Genomic DNA, 19,915 nt, shown 5'->3' with positions numbered 1-19,915 from the left:
AACGCCTCCCTGCCATCTCTGATTCCCTCTCATGGAGAGTGGGGCCTTCTGTTCAAAAGGACTGTCCTGCTTGCTGCCACGTAGAAGTGAGGGAGGCAGGAGCCCCCCGGGGGGTGGGTAGGCGGGCACAGATTCATCCCCTCCTCCAGGAGCAGGCCCGCCTCCACCCCCACCCTCTGTGTTCTTCTGGTGCTTAGGGAAGCCACCGGAACTCAGCTGCCTGCACGCATGGTATCCAGGGATACCAGCCCCCTGATATGCTGGGTATGTCCACGTGGCCATGAGGTGCATACACACATCTCCAGCAGTCTAGATGCACTGCATGTGGCCCAGGTGCCTGATATTCATGTGTGCCTGGGCATAGGATTCCTGCCTTTTCCCAGCCTCCATCTCCCTGGCTTCCTCTGGCAATTCATGGAAAGGGCTCAGGCAGCAGCAAGGCCGAGGCCAGGATGGGACAGGTGTCATTAAATACCACCCTGTCCTTTCTCTTCCCTTCTAGCTCTCCTCTCCCCCAGGAACTGCTGACATGTGATAATAATGATGCTCAGGTTGACCACAGGGCTGTCCTCCCTGCCGTAATATCTCTGACACTCAGGAAAGGGACATTGAGCTCTGACAATCTCCCCGACAGCTGTAATCTGCTATGGAATACAAAAGCCCTGGCCTGAGGGTCAGGAGACCTGGAGTCCCGTCCCGGCTCTGCCACTTCTTAGCTGCGTGCCTGTGATCCAATTGCATCCTCTGTGAATAGGACTGCTGCTGTCCAGAAGCACAGATGGAAGAACACCTGGAACTCTGAACACCTCAGACCTCAGTCTCTCTTCACCTCTTCCTCAACGGGTCCAATCCCACCACCCCTGAGGAAGCTGCTGCTGCCCTCTCCCGCTCTGTCCTCTGAGTACTGTCCTGACAGTTCTTATTCCTGACCTTGCATGTACATGGGAAGCTAGCAAAAGGCCAGGATGACAGTGGGGACTTCCCTGGGAGGTACAGGCAGAGAAGGCAGCCTGGCAAGCAGGGAGAACTCAGCCTGGGAGTCAGGAAGTCTGGGACAGGGTGTATCTCCTCACCTGCTCACAGAGTGACCATGAAAAGCATGTGTCTGTCCGCATCTCCATCTTCTCACCTGAAACACCAGGATATCAGCAGGTCTGGGTGGATCTGAGGGATTTGATTTTACATAGGAAGAAGTTTTCACGTACATTCCTAGCCAGAAGAGAAATTAGCACACTTTCTTAGAAGGCATATTTATGCAAGCTTTAAAAACACCTTACTGAATAATTCCCTGCCATATTATCTATAATAGCAAAAATTGCAAATAACCTATTTTTAGATGAGGGTGGAAGTACCTTGAAGCTGGGAAAAGCAAAAAATGAGGAAGTTGGGTTGGGTTTCTTTGTTTGTTTTTTGTTTCACACAGGGGATCGAACCCCCAAGGTTGCTTTACCACACAGCTACATCCCCAACCCTTTAAACAATTTTTTTTTTTTTTTTTTTTTTTTTTTTTGAGACAGGTTCTCGCTAAATTGCTGAGGGCCTTGCTAAGTTGCTGAGGCTGGCTTTGTACATGTGATCCTCCTGTTTCAGCCTCCCGAGTCACTGGGATTATTGGTATGCACCATTGTGCCAGGTGAGGAAATTCTTCATGTTCTGAAATAGGTTTAATCTTCAAGTGGAAGAGCAGCATGCTGGAGAGTGCATGCACTCAGGTGGCTCTCGGGTCACTGAGAAACTAGTAACACTCCTCTCAGGGCAGCACGAGAACTAAATGGAAGGCAGAGTGGGAGTCTGATCTTTTCATTTGAATTCATATGAATTTTTGGACTGTAGGAATATATTACCTATTCACATATTTTTAAAATTTGAAATGATTTGTGTTCTTTGTAAAAAAAAGTTTGAGAATCTAGCTTAAGGAAATGATTCTTTAGTTTTGAACACAGATTTATGTACAAGAATGTTCATCGGAGCCTTTTTTGGATACAAGGTTAGTAGGGATGGAATATTGGCAGAGATCAGAAAGGGGGAGGAACTATTATTACCCTCAGGCAGAGAAAGAGGGTTGAGCTCAATAGATAGTTGCATTAAAAATGAAACAGCATGTTTATGTAAAATTCTATGTGCCGAGCTACGGATGTCTGGAAGGATGTTTGCATTTCACAAATGTCAGTGCTACTTATTGGATGATTTAATTTAATTTAAACTCCATTTAATTTAAAAAATATTTCTGATGTTTAGAGGTCTGGGTTTGTTTTCTTTTTAATGAATGTTTATTAAAAGCAATTAATAAAATGTATATCAATGTGTGTAATAGTCACAGAGAAAGTCTAGAAAGAAATACTCAATGGCCCAATAGTTTACCTCTGGAGATAGAAATACACATCAACTCTTTTCTGTGCTTCTCTGAAAAAAATTTTTTTTCTAAGACTGGAGTTTGAACCCAGAACTTCAGGGCATGCTAGGCGAGTGCTCTACTGTTAACCTATATCCCCAACCATTTTTTATTTTGATTTTGAAACAGCCTCCCTAAGTTGCCCAGCTGGCCTTGAACTTGCCCATCCTTCTGCCTCGGCCTCTGGAGTAGCTGGTTTCTCTGAATTTTTTCAAAAGCATATATTACTTTAATAATCAGTCTTAACATATTGATAAAAGGAATAGAAAAGGCACATCCAGTGGGAGGTCAAGCTCAAACCCACCGGCGCCATGTCTGAGTGAGGGCTGGGGAAACTGCAGGCTGCGCCAGGAGGCCTTGGAGTCTGTAGCTCCGGCCAGCTCCCAGGTTTGGTCCAACCTGGGACTTCCCACCAGCCCAGAGCAAGATGCTGGAGCCTGGACCTGGAGACACACCACTGGGCCATCGAGACCTGGCAGTGGATTGAATATGGAATGTCTGGGAGGAGGGAAGAAGGACTCCCTGGCATTTGCTGGCTGAGCAGGTGGCAAATGGTCCCCTCTTCTGAACTGGAGACTCCGGGGAAGGCAGTGGGAGATGGTGAGCTCCATTGTGCATTGGAGACTGTAGTCTCCGCATCTGGTGGTAGGGATACAAGGTCACCTGGAGATGATAATGTGGCAGTCGTGGCACAGAACAGTAATGGACATTATGGATGGAAGATGTGGATCAGAGCAGGTAGAGAAGGTAAGAAGAACAGAAGTTGGGAAGGCAGGGCCATGCCAAAGAAATCAGCCACCTTCAGGAGGAGAAATCAAGGTGGAGCCAGTGGGGCTGCTGGTGGGGCAGGGCTGAGTGGAAAGGCCATGCTGGATGCAATGGAGCAGTGGCCCTCCTCTTCCCTTCCTCCTTCCCTGAGAATGCTGAGCGAGGACCAGGCCTGGCAGTGCGATTCCGGTGATTCTGGTGATTCCGTGGCGGGTGGGGTGGGCCAGTGCTAGGGTCTGTATACTCGGCCGGGCCTCATTGGCTATGGAGACTGGAGCTGTGCAGAGACAGGCTGAGCTGATGCAACGTGGGCCTATCATTGCAGGGCCTGCTGATGGGATGCAGCTGTGCTGGCCTCTGCCCAGCGGTTCCAGCAGGGGGTGGGGGGACTGACTCTCAAGGTTGGCTGGCACTCTGGGACTACAGCCCAGCCAGGCCCAAAGGCCGTCTGTTCTGGGTCTGTTCTGACTCAGGAGGGAAACATGCCTTTCATGGAAGCACCCAGAGCCCTCAGCTCTCTGTGGGGTGTGTGTGTGTGTGTGTGTGTGTGTGTGTGTGTGTGTGTGTGTGTGAGAGAGAAAGGGGAGGGGTGCACAGCTAATGTTGTACTACAGATGTTCCTCACTGGCTCAGCATTCCCAGAGCCAGCTGGGGAAACAGGAGGGGAGGAGAAGATCCTGCCCCCACAGAGCTGGCCCTGGCTGAGTCACTCCAGGATTTTACTCTGCTCACCTCTGACTCCGAGCTTGACTTTGGGAAAGTCCCTGATTCCTCTGAGCCTCAAGTTCCTCATCTCTTTACCTGGGACTGAGAACTCTAAGTAGAGAGGGAAGGGAGTCCCCTAGGGGACACATCTGATCAGGCTGAGTCCCCATAGCAAACATAGGAGAAAAGTTCCCATCACCTTGCTGTGAGGTAGGCATTTTTACCCCCAGTTTGTATCTGAGGAAACTGAGCCTCTAACAACCTGAGGATGAGAGGTCTGGATCGGAAACCAGGTCTCTTTGCTTGGATTCCTGGAGCACACCTGGACAGCATGGGCAGGCTCACGCTGGCATCGGGGTCGCCAAGGACTCTGGGAGTTGTCCACATTTTGGGCACAGCCTACAGGTGATTACTTTGTTAACCCCTCCCAGGCCCCAGGCAAGGGCCTTTGAGTTGTGTGGGAAATGAAGAAGAGGGAGATGGATAAATGGTGGCCAGGTTTGAGGGAGTCCCAGTTGAGAGTCTAAAGGGCTGGATCAAAGCACAGGTGAGGCCCATGGGCAGCTTGCCCAAGCTCCCAGACACAGGGATGCAGCCCTGGAAGGTGGGCAGAGGTGGGCTGAGAACTAGAAAGGATCTCAGATGTCAATCTAGACCCCATTCCTATTCCTTAGATGTCAATCTAGACCCTATTCCAGGAATGAGGCAGGGAGTCTGGCTATTGGAGAGAGACTGTGAGTTCCTGAGGTGAGGGCACAGGGCTGGGCTCAGAGAGGAAATCAGTAAGGTTTGTACAGTGAGTGTCCACAAGAGGCCTTGGGGTATCGGAGGTCCATGGCTGACCTGTCCCTACATCCTGGCCAGAGTCCGTCCTGCCACCCAGGACTGTGTCTGCCTTGGTTCCTCCAAGTAGGGTGGGGTAGGGACAAACAGGTCAGGTGCCCACAGAGCTGGCTCTGCTTCCACGGGGCACTTTCAGAGATGGAGACTTGCTCCAGGGCTACCCTCTAGGGTGTCACCCAGGGCCTGCTGCTTGTCCCAAAGTTATCATGTGGACAGAAATTCAGTCACTGGTAGGTCACTCATTATCATTCAAAACCAGCTTATCCTGAGCAACAATTTGGAGACAGGCCCTATACTGGGAACACAGAAGCAAACCAAACCCAATCCCTATGCCCAGGGATGTGACAGGGGAGGAGGCAGAGTGGATCTGGAGCCCAGAAATACCTGACCCAGTACAGGGCTGGGTGGGGGTCAGGGAAGACTTCCTGGAGGAGGTCACCTGAGGCTGAGAAGTTCACACCAAATAGAGAAGACCTATGGGAGAAGGGCAAGACACTTGCCTTTGGCACACACCTAACAGGGACACTCCAAACTTCAGGAGTCACTATTGATAATATTTTTGTGCAGTACTTTTTTTTTTTGTACCAGAAATTGAATACAGGGGTGCTTAACCAGTGAGCCACATCCTCAGCCCTTTTTTGTATTTTATTTTGACACAGGGTCTCCCTAAGTTGCTTAGGGCCTCACTAAGTTGCTGAGCCTGGCTTTGAACTCATGATCCTCCTACCTCAGCCTCCCAAGCCATTGGGATTATAGACCATGTACCACAGTGCCTGGTTCATGCAGTATTTTTTTTTTTTTAAGATAAAAAAATCAACACAAAAATCCCATAATGAACAAAATATCAAAATTTTAAGACAGGATCAGGATAAGAGCAGACTTCGTGACGGTACAACCTGCTTGGTCTTATGGGGCCTCCCACAGGATTAAATGTGTTGCTGTTGCCATTTTGAAATTCTTAATAATTTTTAAAGGAAGGGCTCCTCAAATTGTGTAGTCAGTCCTGAACAAGATCAGCAAAACAGGATTGTGTCAAGCCGTATCAGAACCTGAGGCAAAGGAAAACTAAAAAGTATTTATTTAAAATTAGGTATTTTATTCATCATGAATTTATTTGCATTAACTTTGACTTTTTAAAATCATTACATGAGGACAGGCATGGTAGTGTAAGTCTGTAATCCCAGCAACCTGGGCGGCAAAGGTAGGAGGATCACAAGTTTGGGGCCGGCCTGGGCAACATAGCAAGGAGGCCCTAAGGCACTTAGCGAGACCCTGTCTCAAAATTAAAACAGAAATAAATAGAAGACTGGGAATGTGGCTCAGTGGTAGAGTGCCCCTGGGTTCAATCCCCAGTATCAAAATAAAATAAAAATATTACATAAGCTAGGCATAGTGGCTCACACCTGAAATCCCAGTGGCTCCTGAGGCTTAGAGAGAAGGATCGCAAGTTCCAGGCCAGCCTCTGCAACTTATGATACCCTGGGCAACTTAGCAAGATACTGTCTCAAAAAAATAAAAAGGGCTGAGAATGTGGCTCCGTGGTTAAGTACCCCTGGGTTCAATCCCTGGTATAAAAAAATTTTTTTACATGAAAATATTCTTACCTTGATTATTGTGGTCTTTAATTTACACCTGAGGTAAATGCCTCACTCTCTCCTAGTACTAGCCCTGAAAAAGGGAGGAGAGGAAGAGCAGGCAGAGGGAACAGCAGGGGCAAAGCTGGGAGTCTGAGCAACAAGTCAAACTGGCACCTGAGGCCCTAAGAAGAGCCTTTGGGCACCCAGGTCCCATCTCCAGGGTGATGGAGAAGCACCTGATGACCCCACCCCACAAATCACTGTCCAGAGCCTCAGTGCCCCATCTGCAAAATCAGCAGAACAAAAGTTTCAACCAGCCTGGGCAACATAGCAGATTGTGTCCCAGATTGTTTTGAAGGACACAAAGAAGACCCTGGGTTTGAAGTGATCTGCAAACTGCGCAGTGCATGCACAAGTTTTGTGTTAGGTGCCGTGTCCCCTCCCCAGGCAGATGCATGGTTATCTCCCCTGCCTCCACCCCCCACACAGCTCTCCCTCCATTCCAGCAGCTCCAGATCCCTGCCCACTCCCTCCACATCACCCCACAGAGCTTCTCAGTGTGCATATGAGAGAAGCGAGCAAGTTCTTCATCTACTCCTTCTTTCTTCTATGCAGCAAGTGTTTACTCAGAACACACCAAGTGACCTGGAATACAAGAGTGAACAGAGCCAGGCTCCCACCTGGAGTGTTGGCCAGGAGAGATGATAAGGGATAGTGGAAGGGGGTGGACCAATTTACACCTGTGACCTGAGATCTCCAGAATGAGATGCTGCCTTCATTTCCTGTGGCTGCTGCAACAAATCACCACAGAACAGCTTCAAATGACACCAATTTATTGTCTTAAGGTGCTGGAGGTCAGAAGACTAACTTGGGTTGGCAATTCCTCCTGGATGCTCTGGGGGCACATTTCCTGGCCCTTTCCAGCTTTTAGAGAGCCCCTGCGCTCCTTCACGCACTGCCCTGCCTCCACCTTCAAAGCTCAAAGCCAGCAACACAGCAGCTCCCAGTCTGCCCCTCTCCGACTTTGGCTTCCCGCATTTCATCTTTCTCTGACTCTGACCCCCTGCCTTCCTCTTATAAGGACCCTTCCGATGACATTTGGGCCTCCAATAAAATCCCCATTTCCCAAGATCTTAAATTGAGTCAGATCTGCAAAGTAATGCATTCCTAGGTGCCAGGGATAGGACAGTGACATCTTTGGAAAGCTGTTATTCTTCTCACCAAAGAAGTCAACCCTGTGAAGACCTTACACTGGGAGATAAACGCCCCAAGCAGGGGAGCTGCATGTGCAAAGGTGCAGGCTGGAATGGCTCAGGTATGTTTTTGTTTTGTTTTTATGGTTTGAGACAGGTCTCTCTATGTTGCTCAGGTGGGTCTTGAACTCCTGAGCTCAAGTGATCCTCCCACCTCAGTCTCCAGAGTGTGGGGCTACAGGCATGCAGCACCCTGACTGATTCCCTACATGTGTTCTAGGAACAGCAAGAAGGCCAGCCTTCTAGAGGGTAATGCTGCAGTTATCTTGATTTTAATCAACTCATCCCTGAGGCCAACCCCACCTCTGCAGAAGAATGTGGTGTGCTCCCCAACCCCTGAGCATCACAACAACCCTACGGCATCCCCTTGGCAGTCAAGGTCACCCCCTCCATTCCCCTGCTTCTAGAATCAGGAAGAACCCTGGGTGTTTGAAGAAGGGCCCTGGCTGGTCACTCACCTGGGCCCTGGGCCAGACTGATCTGGTGGAGGCCTGGCCCCAGCCCCTGGTACCTGAGTATAATCCTGCTCTATCTTCTCCCCTGAAGGCCAGGATTGTGTGACTAGGAGGATGGGGGTCGGAAAGCTGGACCTGGGGTGGTGGTAGAAGCCTTGAATGGTCATATTGTTAGCTTTGGGCTGCGGCCGGGAGGGCGCCAGGGTCTGCTGAATGAGGCCGCTGTGCTTGCTAGGTGGGGATGCCCAGGTCAGGGGTGCTTTTGGGAGATGCCTCTACCCCAAGCTCTGCCCAGACCTTGTCATTTGGCTTCCTTGGCATGTCTCAAAGAACACAGCTGTAACTGAGTGGCAGCCTTCCCTGGCAGAGGCCAGGAACTCTGTTTCACCTTCATCATCACCAAGTCCCAGCGTCCGGCATAATGCAAGGTCTGCCTCCGAGAAGGTGTTCCATGTGTGCCTGCAGTAAGTGGATGGAAGAATGAATGGATGAGAGACAGGTGTCACCTGGCTTCACCTGGTCACCTCTTCACGGGGCCATCGTACCCTTGCACACTAGCCTCCCTGTCCCCATCTTTCCTCCTCCACACTGTTACTGGGGAGCATTCCAACACACCATCTAGTTAAAAACCTCCTAGGCCTCCTTCAACCTCAGAATCCATCCACCCTCCCAGCCTGGTGTCAAGGCCCTCCTTTATTCTGGCCAGCCTGGCCCAACTCTTCCCACCAGATCTCTCTGCTCCGCACCACGGCAAGGGCATTCCTGGCGTTTTCAGCCCTGTGACCAGCCTGCCCTTCCTCCTCTACCCCACATGGATGGCTTACCGGAGGCTCAGGCCATCAGCTCCCCCAGGAGGCCTGCCCTGACTTCCTCCACCTTCTTTGGCTTCCCCCAGTCTCTGGGCTTTTCTCGTCTCAGCATCAGTTGTAATATCCAGTTACATCTATTTCCCTTTCCAAGCCCTGAGCCCCGCATGGTCAGGGACTGAGTCTGACCCCTGCCTTTGTCATTCCCATGGTCCTAAGCACAGTCACAGCACAGCGCCAGGACAGCAGAAGTGTCAACCTAGACCCAAGACAGTGGGCGGGTCCTGAGATCTGAGTCGTGGATACTTCTGCCATCTGGTGGCCAATTTAGGTCATTACACATTTCAGCTACTGCCGTGGGCTTCCTAGGGTAATGAACCCCTTGAGCAGCCATTACTGAGATAGTCCCAGGACCAGTAGCATCAGAATCACCTTGAGTATCATCCTTACAGAGGGACAGCCAAACACCATGTCCTTGAGTGATTCCTTTTGGTCCTCCAAAACCTAGCCAAGTTAAGGGAACAATGAGAGCAGGCCTGGCTGGAAAGTCCAGATACATATTATCTTGAAGGGCACTGGCTTTCTCTTGTGCACACTGGGAACCAGGGCAAATCAGTGTTATCTACAGAAAATTACTTTCTTCCATATACATCAGGACAGTTGCTCCTCGGGATGCTGGCCATACAAGCAAGTTAAGGCTGATGTCACTGCTTCTGCAGCCTAAGATATAGTCTCCCTCTCTGAGTGAGGACTGTGTAAAAATGAGGGCACTGTGGAGAGAACAGGTGTCATTCATCCAACCAGCTACCACAGGGCAAAGCTCCATGAGGAATGGCAGCTCTGCTTGGTGAGGCACCATGAGGGTCAGAGGTGCTACTGGTTCAGCCTGTCGCCACTAACTCTTCTTGGAGCAGTCACTGACCTCTTATAAGCTTTCTCCAATAAAGCATATGTCTCATGTGGCCTCCAGGTACTTTCTTTGGTCTCTCTGCAACTTCATGTCCTGGCACAACTGGGCTGTGGATATGACACCTTAGAACTTGTTAGATGTGAAAATTATTGTTCCCCACCCTAGACCTATGATTCAGAAACTCTGGGGGTGGGGCCTAGCCATCTGAGTTTTAAAAAGCCCTCCAGGTGATTTGGATGCCTGCTAAAGTTTGAGAACCACTCTCCTAGCACCCAAACCTGAGCCACTCCCAAGAGCCCCAGGTAAGGCCCCACATGGCAGGCATGCCAGAGAAAGGGAGGATTCCCAAAGTTGAGTTCCAGATAAATAAATGATGAAAAAAATTATTGCAAATATTGCATGAGACACAAAAACTAAAAACAAATTATTCCTCTTTTATCTGAAATTCAACTTTAACTAGGTGTCCATTTTTTTTTTTTTCCTTTCTAAATCTGACCATCCTATGTAAAGGACCTGGCTCTTGGCTTAATCCTCTGCTGTCACCATCTTGAAACTCTTAATAATTTTTTTCACAAGGAGCCTATGTTTTTATTTGCTGTGGGTCCTGCAAAATGCAGTCAATCTGAGGAAGATCCCTGTTTATAATGCCTCATCTGGAACATTCAGGATCCAGAGCTCAGAGGCAGGAGAGGAGGGTTGGAACTGCAGCAGCTGAGCTGTGCCTCCTGCTTTTCCCAGTCAGCCCTGTACTGCAGACCCGGAAGCTCCTTCCCTCGTGGGTCAGCTTGCGTCCTTCTCTCCATATTGCTGTCTCGCCCTGCCAGCTAACTGCCTCTGGTCTCATCCCTTCTACTCCACCTTCCACACAATAAAGCGAAGTTTCCCTCCTGCTCAAAACTTTTCTCTGCATATCACCTTACACTGTTCTTGTGACAACCAGTGGCTGCCCTTACAAAGCACAGAGCTAGATGCTTCCCTGATTATCTCCTGTATTCTATAAATAACTCTGCCTCTGACCAATGCCCCAGGGTGGGGGTGCTGTGAACAGCACCTTCCTACGGCCTCAGATGGAGAGCTGTCAGTCCCAGTCAATGCCTGACTTGGGAAGAGCTGCTGCCCAAGATGGCAACAGAGGAGAGGGGGCAGAGTGGCTGCAGAAGGGTTTGCTGAGCACCTATTATGTGCCTGGCACTCTCTGGGGTGGGGAAACACAATGATGAAACAAGCAGACCTCTTGCCGCCTTCTGTAGAACATCTCTGCAGATTCTGCCAGGCTCTCACCTCAGGCTCATGCCCTACTCTTAGTCCCTGTTATGGTTTGGATCTGGAATGTCTCCCCCTGAGGCTCCTGTGTTAAAGGCTTGGTCCCCAAGGCAGCAATGTTCGCAGGTGGGGCTCTGTGGAAGTGATTCGATTATGAGGGTTCTGACCTCATCGTGATTAACCCACTGATAGCTGAGGGACTGCTGGGAGGAGGTGGGAACTAGGAGATGGACCTGCTTGAAGGCAGTGGGTAACTTGGGGCCATTCCCTTGGGGACTACATCTTGCCCCGGCCCCTCCCCCACCCTCTACTTGCCAGCTGCCATGGGTCGAGCAGCTTTCCTCCACCTTGCCCTTCCACCACCTTGCTCTGCCTCACCTCATGTCCAGAGCCGAGGAGCCAGGGATCAAGGACTGATACCTCCGAAACCATGAGAAAACACAAAACTTTCCTCCTTTAAGTTGTTTTTGGTCACAGTGATGAAAAGCTAATATAGTGCCCTAATCAAACAGTAGAGGACGGTGACTCTTTTTTACTTTTAAATTTTCAGAGGAAGGTAGGAAGTCATTCTACTCTTTCTGGAAGATTTGATTTAAAATTACACTGAGAGGAATGGGTGGGGCACAGATGGAACAAGACCAGCATGACCAGACCATTGCTGAGGCTGACTGATGGGACAAGGTCCACTATAACCACCTCCTGAGGAAGAGGAAGCCGAGGCACAGAGAGCCTCTCCCATCCTCCTCAGTTCTTACGTGGGCTCTATGGCTGGATCTAGGAACCCAATTAATATAAGAGCTAATTAACAAGAGAAAAGCGTGAATGTTATATTGACTTTACATGTGCATGGGGACCTTACATGACAGTGAAGTCTGAAGAAATGCCAAAAGCATGATGCTTTTATGCTTCTGAGACGAAGAACAGTACATTTATTCTGAAGGAATGACAGGATCAAAGTGTCTGTACTGGGTTTTAGATTAGTCAGCTTTCCATCACTATAACAAAATACTTGAGATAATCAATTTATAAAGACAAAAGGTTTATTTGGGCTCACAGTTTTGTAAGTCCAGTATATGATTTGTTGACCCCTTTGCTTTCGAGGCTGCGGTGAGGCAGATCATCATGGCAGGAGCATATGGTAGAGCAAAACCCATGACCTCCTGACCAGGAAACAAATAAGAGTAAGGAGGGGGCTGGTGTCCCACAATCCCCTTCAAATGACCTAGAGACCTCACCCTAGGCCCCACCTCTTAAAGGTTTTACTATCTCCCAACAGTGCTATCCTGGGCCTGGGGACCAAGCCTTCAACATGTGGGCCTTTCAGGGACATTCTGAATCCAAACTATAGCAGGTAGAAAATTCTAGAACTGTTACTAAGAGATGGGGGCAGGTAGAAGCTGGTGGAGGGCAAGGGTTACTTCGGAGTTTGTGTTCTCAGGCTCCCTGCAACCCCAATTACCAGTCTCTAGAGACAAAGGCTTTTTCCAGTCTTGCATGTGAAAGCCATTCCCCACTAGACTCTTCATGGCTTGTTGCATGTAGGAAAAGACAGGCAACGTGGATTTCTCTGAAGTTCCAGCTCCTCAAATGATTTCAGCATGACAATCAATAGACCGATTCAGCATATTTTGAGTGGGCACATCTTTAACTCCTTTGAAATTGTCCATACTTTGCTTTTTAAGAATCCACTTCAAAGTAATATTAAAACCCAAATCTTATTTAATGTAGGGGGAAACCCTTCTCTGGGGTGGGCTTGTCTCAGAAGTTAGAAACTTGGAGAGGTCGCTGGCCACCTCTTTGCTTTCCCTGTCTCCATCTCTGGCTGCTTCTCATGGCTTTTCAGGGTGGGATTTGGAGCAGGAGAGGGAACAGGAAAAGCCCTCCTTGCCCAACACTTGTAAACTGGTCTGGGGACATGGTGGATGTCAAAAGTCAACTACCTCATAGGTTCTCCTGGTGTTTCAGGGAACCTCCTATTTGGGGACAGAACCCTGCCACCTCCACTGGCAACTCCTCCCCTTGGGCAGGGTTTCAGCAGTTGACCCCGCTTGGGGTCTCCCACCATCCTGCCAGTTCCTGTCCCTAGGCCCTCCTGGGGTCACTGAGGAATCGGACACCCGATGTCCCATCTGCCCTGGCAGTGACGGCCATTCCCAGGGCAGCACTGGTTCTCTTACTCCACCACACATGTGGTCGGAGCCTCTGTGGCAGGTAAGGCCCCAGCCTGGTCCTGTGTCCCCCACAGTGAAGGCACACTTGTCAGGCCCTCTGAACGGCACTCTCGCGTGCGTTCTCTCCTCTTTCTCTCTTTCTCTCTCTTTCGTTTTCCTGGCATCAGGGATTGAACTCAGGGGCACTTAACCACCAAGCCATATCCCCAGCCCTCTTTTAATCTTTATTTTGAGACAGAGTCTGGTTAAGTTGCTGAGACTGGCTTTGAACTTGAAACACTCCTGCCTCAGCCTCCCAAGTCACTGGAATTACTGTGCCTGGTTCCGAGCAGCTCTCTTAACACTTCCACTGATGTATAAGAAGGAGGGAGGCTCAGAGCAGAACCATAGTTCTCTCTAAAAACAAAACAAAACAAACAAACAAAAACACCAAAAACCTTTTAGCAGGAAGGGCAGGGTGGGGCAGGTCTGGTGGGGCAGGTCTGAAGGCGCTCTGCAGTCCAGCAGGACACTCTGGCGCTCTGTTGAGGACGTGGCATGCCCAGGCCTGTGTCCTCAGCCTCTGAGCCCGCATGAGACTCCAGTCAGCAGAAGAGCCCGTCCTCTCTGCTGGGAGAGAATCCTGGACTTGGAGAGTCGCACAAGCACCCTCCCCTTGTCCCCTGGTCCTCCCAGCAATGTTCTGCTCTGCCAGGCGCGTCCACTCAACTTCTGCCTCCCCTCCCCCCCGGCACCCTCACCACACTCACTCATCCCCTTTAGGACAACTCATCTCGTTTTAAAGTTGTCTTTGTGTTTTAGTCAGCTAGTTCGCTGCTGTGACTAAAGGACCCGACCAGCACAACTGTGAAGGAGGAAAGGTTTATTTGAGGGCTCACAGTTTCAGAGGTCTTAGTCCAGAGAAGGCCTGCTCAAGTGAGGCTGAACATCATGGCGGGAGTGTGGCAGAGGGAAGCAGCTCACATGATCAGGAAGCAGAGAGCGACTCCACTCTCCAGATACAAAATATATACTCCGTAGCCACGTCCCAATTCCCACCTCCCCCAGCCACACCCTACCACTTGGATTAATCCTGTCACAGAACGATTCACTGATCGGGTTAAGGCTCTTACCAGCCAATCATTTCTCCTCTGAACCTTCTTGCATTGTCTCACACGTGAGCTTTTGGGGTCACCTCACATCTGAACCATAACACTTGTGTCACATCTCCCTGTTTGATTGTGAGCTCCTTGAAGGGTCCCTCGGTGGCTCGTGGCTCATGGCTGGGTCCCCGGTACCCTGCCTTGCAGGGGCAGTGGAAACACAAGAGCCACAGGCCACCTCCACCAGTGCTAACTGTGCCAGGCCTTCGGAGGCAGGCACGGCCACCCCTGTTTTGTTCTTTTTTGGGTGTTTTTTGGCAGTGCTGGGGATTGAACCCAGAGCCTTGTGCTTGTGAGGCAGGCACTCTACCAACTGAGCTATGTCCCCAGCCACCCCTGTTTTAAGATGTGAAAACAGAGGCTCAAAGGTGAACTCACGTGGTCAGGGTCACAGGCTGGAAGTGGGAGAGGCGGGACTGACTGGCACCTCTCTGAGCCCAGAGGCCCTGTGCTGTGCAGACGGGGCTCCGCAATTCTGGATGGAGGCTGGATGGAGGCCTGTCTCAGACCCAGCAGTCAGGGACTCTGTTTTCATGGGGTCAAGGACACACAGAATCCAGGGACAAGGAAGGTTGAGATGGGCACTGGGGTTGCTGTCTTCTGAGGCAAATACTAAGTGAAATCAAGGTGTAACAGCTCTTCCTTCTTACTGGCATCAGGAGCCCCAGTCCCTTCATGCCTCAACCCTGCCCAGCCTCTCACTGAAGCCCCCAGGGACGGGGAGACAAGTGCTTGGAGTTGTGGGGCAACTAGCCAGTTGTGGGGGCTCAGGGTCTGGGTGACCCTGGGGGCAGCGACAGGTCCTGGCTTGGCCACAGGTCTAGGATGACCAACTGATCTGGTTTGCCAGGGAATGAGGGATAAGGGACTCCAGTGCTGAAGCAGAGACAGTCCTGGGCAAGCCAGGAGGTCCTTCCACAGCGCTGACCTGCCGTGCTCCTGCTCATTAGATGCTTCTGGACCATGGATGAGGGACAAATTGGAAGAGCAGAGGATATTGGTCAGTCTAGGTCTAAGGTGCACACAGAGAAGTCAGCCTGGGTGTGACCTCGAGAGCTCATGGAAAGAGCAGGGCTCAGGAATCAGTGACCAGGGTTTGAGTCCACTTCCACTTCACACTGGCTGGGTGACCTTGGGTCTCTTTCTTAAAATCTCTGAGCCTCTTTGTCTCTTCTATAACATGAAGTGAGTAATATCCACTTGGCAGGGATGTGGTCAAAATAAAAGTGAGGTATCACCAAAGATTAGACTCTGCTGTAAGGGAGGCCCAGAATAACAGGGGCTTAAACAAGGTTTCTCACTCAGTTAAAAGTATGGAAATGGTCCAGGGTGGTATGGGGCTCTGCTTTGTTAGTCTTTAGCATTCAGACTCCTTCCAGCTCATGGTTCTTCCATTCCCAGGATGTAACTCTTGTCTTCAAAGACCAAGATGGCAGCTAGAGCCCCAGCCTTTACAGCCATCTTCCAGTCAGCATGTGTACAAAGGACCAAATAATTGCATGCCCTTCTCTCTGAGGGCATGTCCCAGAAGTTATACACAACATTTTTCTTATATTCCATTCATGATAACTTTAATCCCAGAGCCACAGTGTGAAATGCTTTCCTTTTTTTTTTTTTTCTTCTTTCCTTCCTTCTCTCTCTCTCTCTCTCTCTCTCTCTCTCTCTCTCTCTCTCTCTCTGTCTGTCTCATGATGGGATTGAACCCAGGGGTACTTTACCACTGGACTTCCTCCCTAGTCCTTTTTATTTGTTATTTTGAGACAGGGGCTTGCTTGCTGAGGCTGGCCTCAAACTTGTGATCCTCCTACCTCAGCCTCCCAAGTAGCTGCAATTATAGGTGTGCACCACAAGCCCAGCAAGTTGGTGGTCTTGCTTCCTGATTCACTAAAAAAGTTGAAGCCATCAGGAAAGAACTCCAGCAGGCTCCAGCATCACACCTATAGACCCTGCACTGGTGCCCCCTCCACTGCTTTTTCTCCCGCCTCTGTGGATAAATGCACGCTGCCCTTCCCTTAGGCACTGGATTGCACCGCTGGCCTACTCAAGGTCATGGCTCCCATGGTCACAATCCCATTCTCCCCCCAGATCTTCCTCATCTCCACCTTTCCCACCAGCATACACATCTCTATCTTATAAAAACCTCTATTTCTTCTTCACCCTCTTTCTTTCCTTTTCATCAAAACTTAGAAGAGTGGTGGTCTATCTCTCTCTCCGAGGCCTTTTTTGTTGTTGTTGTTCTTTTAACCCTGCTCTTAAGAACATTCCATCTCTGTCTCTCCACTGAAACCAAGGTCACCCAGGCTTCCCTAGTGCTCAATCCAGTGCTGGACTCTCCATCTTCCTGTCACCCGTCAGTTGCAGCTGGCCCCTCCTTGGGTGCCCCCTCCTTGACTTACAGGACACCACACAACCATGGCTCTGCCTTCCTACCTCCTGAGGTCTCTGTTGCTGGTTCTTCCTCTTTCCCTGAGGGGCCCCAGAACTCAGAGTTTGGTCTCCTTCTCTTCTCCAGCATCCACCACGACCTTGGCAATCTCATCCATTTGCACATCTCTCTGGACCTTTTCGAGACCCTTAGATTGTACAACTAACACATGCCCAACCTCTTTACCTGGATTCTGAGGAACATCTGAAATGTACCTGTTCAAACCTGATTTCTGGTCTGCTCCCCCAAACCTGCCTCCTGTCTCTTTCTCTTATCAGATAATGGTGATGTCATCTTTCAGGCCAAAAATTTGAGGTCATCTGTGACTTCTTTCTCACCACCTATATTTAATTCATCAGGAAATTCTACCTCCAAAAGACATCCCAGAATCTGACTGCCTGCCACTGTCCCTGCTGTTACTGTGATCTGAGTCCCCTCCCCTCTCCTCAGATGGTTGCACTCTGGCTCCCAGCTTCTGCCTGTCCCCCCCAATCTAACTCCCAAGGCAAAAGACGACAATGCTCTGCTTAGAATTCTACAGTGACTTCTTCAAGATTCCGTACACCCTCCACCATCCGGGCTATGCAGCCTTGTAGGTGAGTCCTCTCCCTCCCCATGTCCTCCATTCCAGCCGTGTCAGCCCCTGGCTGAACACACTGGGCACACTCCACATCAGTGCCTGGCACCTGTTGTTTGCTTCAGATTTTTACTCAAAAGTCATCTTCTCTGTCCACTCTATCTAAATGGCAGAGGTCCTCACTGATGTCCCCTGTTTCCGTTTGCCTCTGTCTGTGCTGCTTTTTCTTTGTTCCATAATATCTAATAAACCACTTGGTTTCTCTCATTTTCTATCTCCCTCCAATGGAAGGTCAGTTATGTGAAGATGGAGATTTTTTGTGGCTGTATTCACTAAGTTAATCACTAAGTATAAATTCATCTAAAGAACAAAGAAAGGAAGGGAGCCACGACAGGACCAGGGGAACACACTGCCCTCCCTACCAGGAGGACTGGGCTGTCCAGAAAGGGCCACAGAGAAAGGAGATGATGATGACCATTGTGCATACCATGATGCTGGGCGTGGACAGGGCAGCTGTCAATCACAGAACTGACAGGTAGATGCAGTGACAAAGGAGAGCTTATGGGTCACAGAGGACTCTGTGAGGAGGTGGTGCCCGAGTCCTGTCCCGACGTCCACACCTTGCCACTCTGCTGCCTTTCTCCTGTAGTCCAGTTGGGCTCTGAGTCAACAGTGGAGAGAAGGATCCAGCCTTAGGAGCCAGAATAGCCAAGGTTCGCATATTTGTTTGCCAGTGGGCAACTTCAGGCAAATTACTTCCTCTCGCCAGCCTTCAGTTTTCTCATGTGTAAAATGTGCCAGTTGCTTATGCTACCCTACCAAGTGACAGAGCTCCGTTGCTCACCCCTTCCCCTGCAGGAGAGTGTAGAATAGGGGCACGGTCAGCAGCAGCCTCCAGCTGCAGCACCTCTGGATCAACTGCCCAGGCCGTGGCTCAGCACAGCAGGAGAAGCAGGCTCCGCCATTTCACAGGCCTCTCCTCTGCCAGGCGGTTCTTGATGGGGTCTTCCCCAGGGTCTGGCTGAGACTCTTCCTACTTCATTCTTCCTTCGCTCTCTCCTGTCACAGATGGCACACCTTTGCCCAAGGGAAGGGAAGCTTCCTGGAGAAGGGGCCCCTGGAACAGGGTCTTCCAGATTGATCTTCATGTACAGGGTCGTGTACATGCTGCCTGAGAGTTTCGATCGAGGGAATGGTGTGATCAGATCTGTGGCTGGACGGGGGAGGGAGGAGGCAGGAGAGTAGTAAGGGGGCTGAGGTGTTGGGCCCATTTGGGGAGGTGATAATGGAAGCCACCAGGTCAGGGAGTGGATACCAAAATATTTCGATGTTTAGGAGGTGGAAACTCCAAGCGTGGCAACCCCAGTGGCTGTGGAATTCTTCCCTCTGACTCTCTGTGACTGACTAGGCATGGGGAGTAAAGTCAAGGATGGCCCCAAGGATCTGGCCTGGGTGACCAGATGGAAACGGGGCCTGTCACAGCGATGTAGAATCCAGAGCAGCTCTAGGGGACAGGCAACAAGTTCAGTTTGGGACAGAGCAAGTTTGGGAGGCCTGTGGATCACCCAGAGGGAGCTGGAAATGTGGGTCTGGACCTTAGGAGGGAGGCCTGGACTAGAGAAAGAGAAAAGCCATGGTGGTGAAGAGCACCAGGGCAGCCTGGTGGCCATTCCCAACTTTTCGTCTTTACAGTTGTGGAAGCCACAACCAAGTGTAGTGGTCTGCGTGACTCAGTCCTCCCTTCCACCCCTGCCATGGCCTGCTGAGGGAAGAACGTACCTGCTTGACCCACTGAGTCTGGAATTGGTTCTGTGGCTTCTGTTACGCTGGCCAGTGGGACGTGGGCAGAAGAGAATGTGCAGTGACTGTGGGGAGCCCAGACCTTGAGAGGCAGCGTGTGTCTCTGCACGCACCCCTGGAGCTTCCACCACCCTCAAGAGGGAAAAGATGCTCTGGGTAGCCACTGATCCCAGGATGAGAGGCATGTGGAACAGACCTGGGCCTGACAGGTGGTCCCAAGCAGAGCCTTCCCTGCCACTCCAGTTTATCTGCAGGCCTGTGACAAGAAAAGAAATAGTGTTTACAAGGGTTTAAAAAAATTTTTTTTTAGTTGTAGATAGACAGTAACTTTATTTATTTATTTTTATGTGGTGCTCATAATCGAGCCCAGCGCCTCACTCGTGCTAGGCAAATGCTCTACCACTGAGCCACAGCCACAGCCCCAGCACAAGGGTTTTGAGTAATCCGTTATGCAGCATCATCAGCTGGCCAATATGCCAAGGTAGGAGATGTGATCACAAAAGGTCACAAGTCATAAATGAGTGGATTTTATAACTGCTTAGGAATATACATGAATTAATGTTGAATAAAGCTATAATTCTACAGTACTGCAAACCTCATTATGACCGTACAAGACATGTTCGTGCCTTGACCATGCACTGATCAGTGTGGGGCACCTGGAGGATTGTCTGCCAAGCATCCTTTCCTAGGAGTCACCTCTGCCCCTTCCTCCACGGGTTTGCACACAGTCACCATGTCCTTCACTCCATGCCCTGGTGATGAGGGATTAGGACGTGCACCTGCCTGGGTCCAACATCTTCTTCCAGGAATTTTGGAATTAAGACAGAG

The sequence above is a fragment of the Sciurus vulgaris genome, assembly GCF_902686455.1.
Source record: "Sciurus vulgaris genome assembly, chromosome: 11".
Lineage (NCBI taxonomy): Eukaryota > Metazoa > Chordata > Mammalia > Rodentia > Sciuridae > Sciurus > Sciurus vulgaris.
This window is presented reverse-complemented; position numbering follows the sequence as displayed.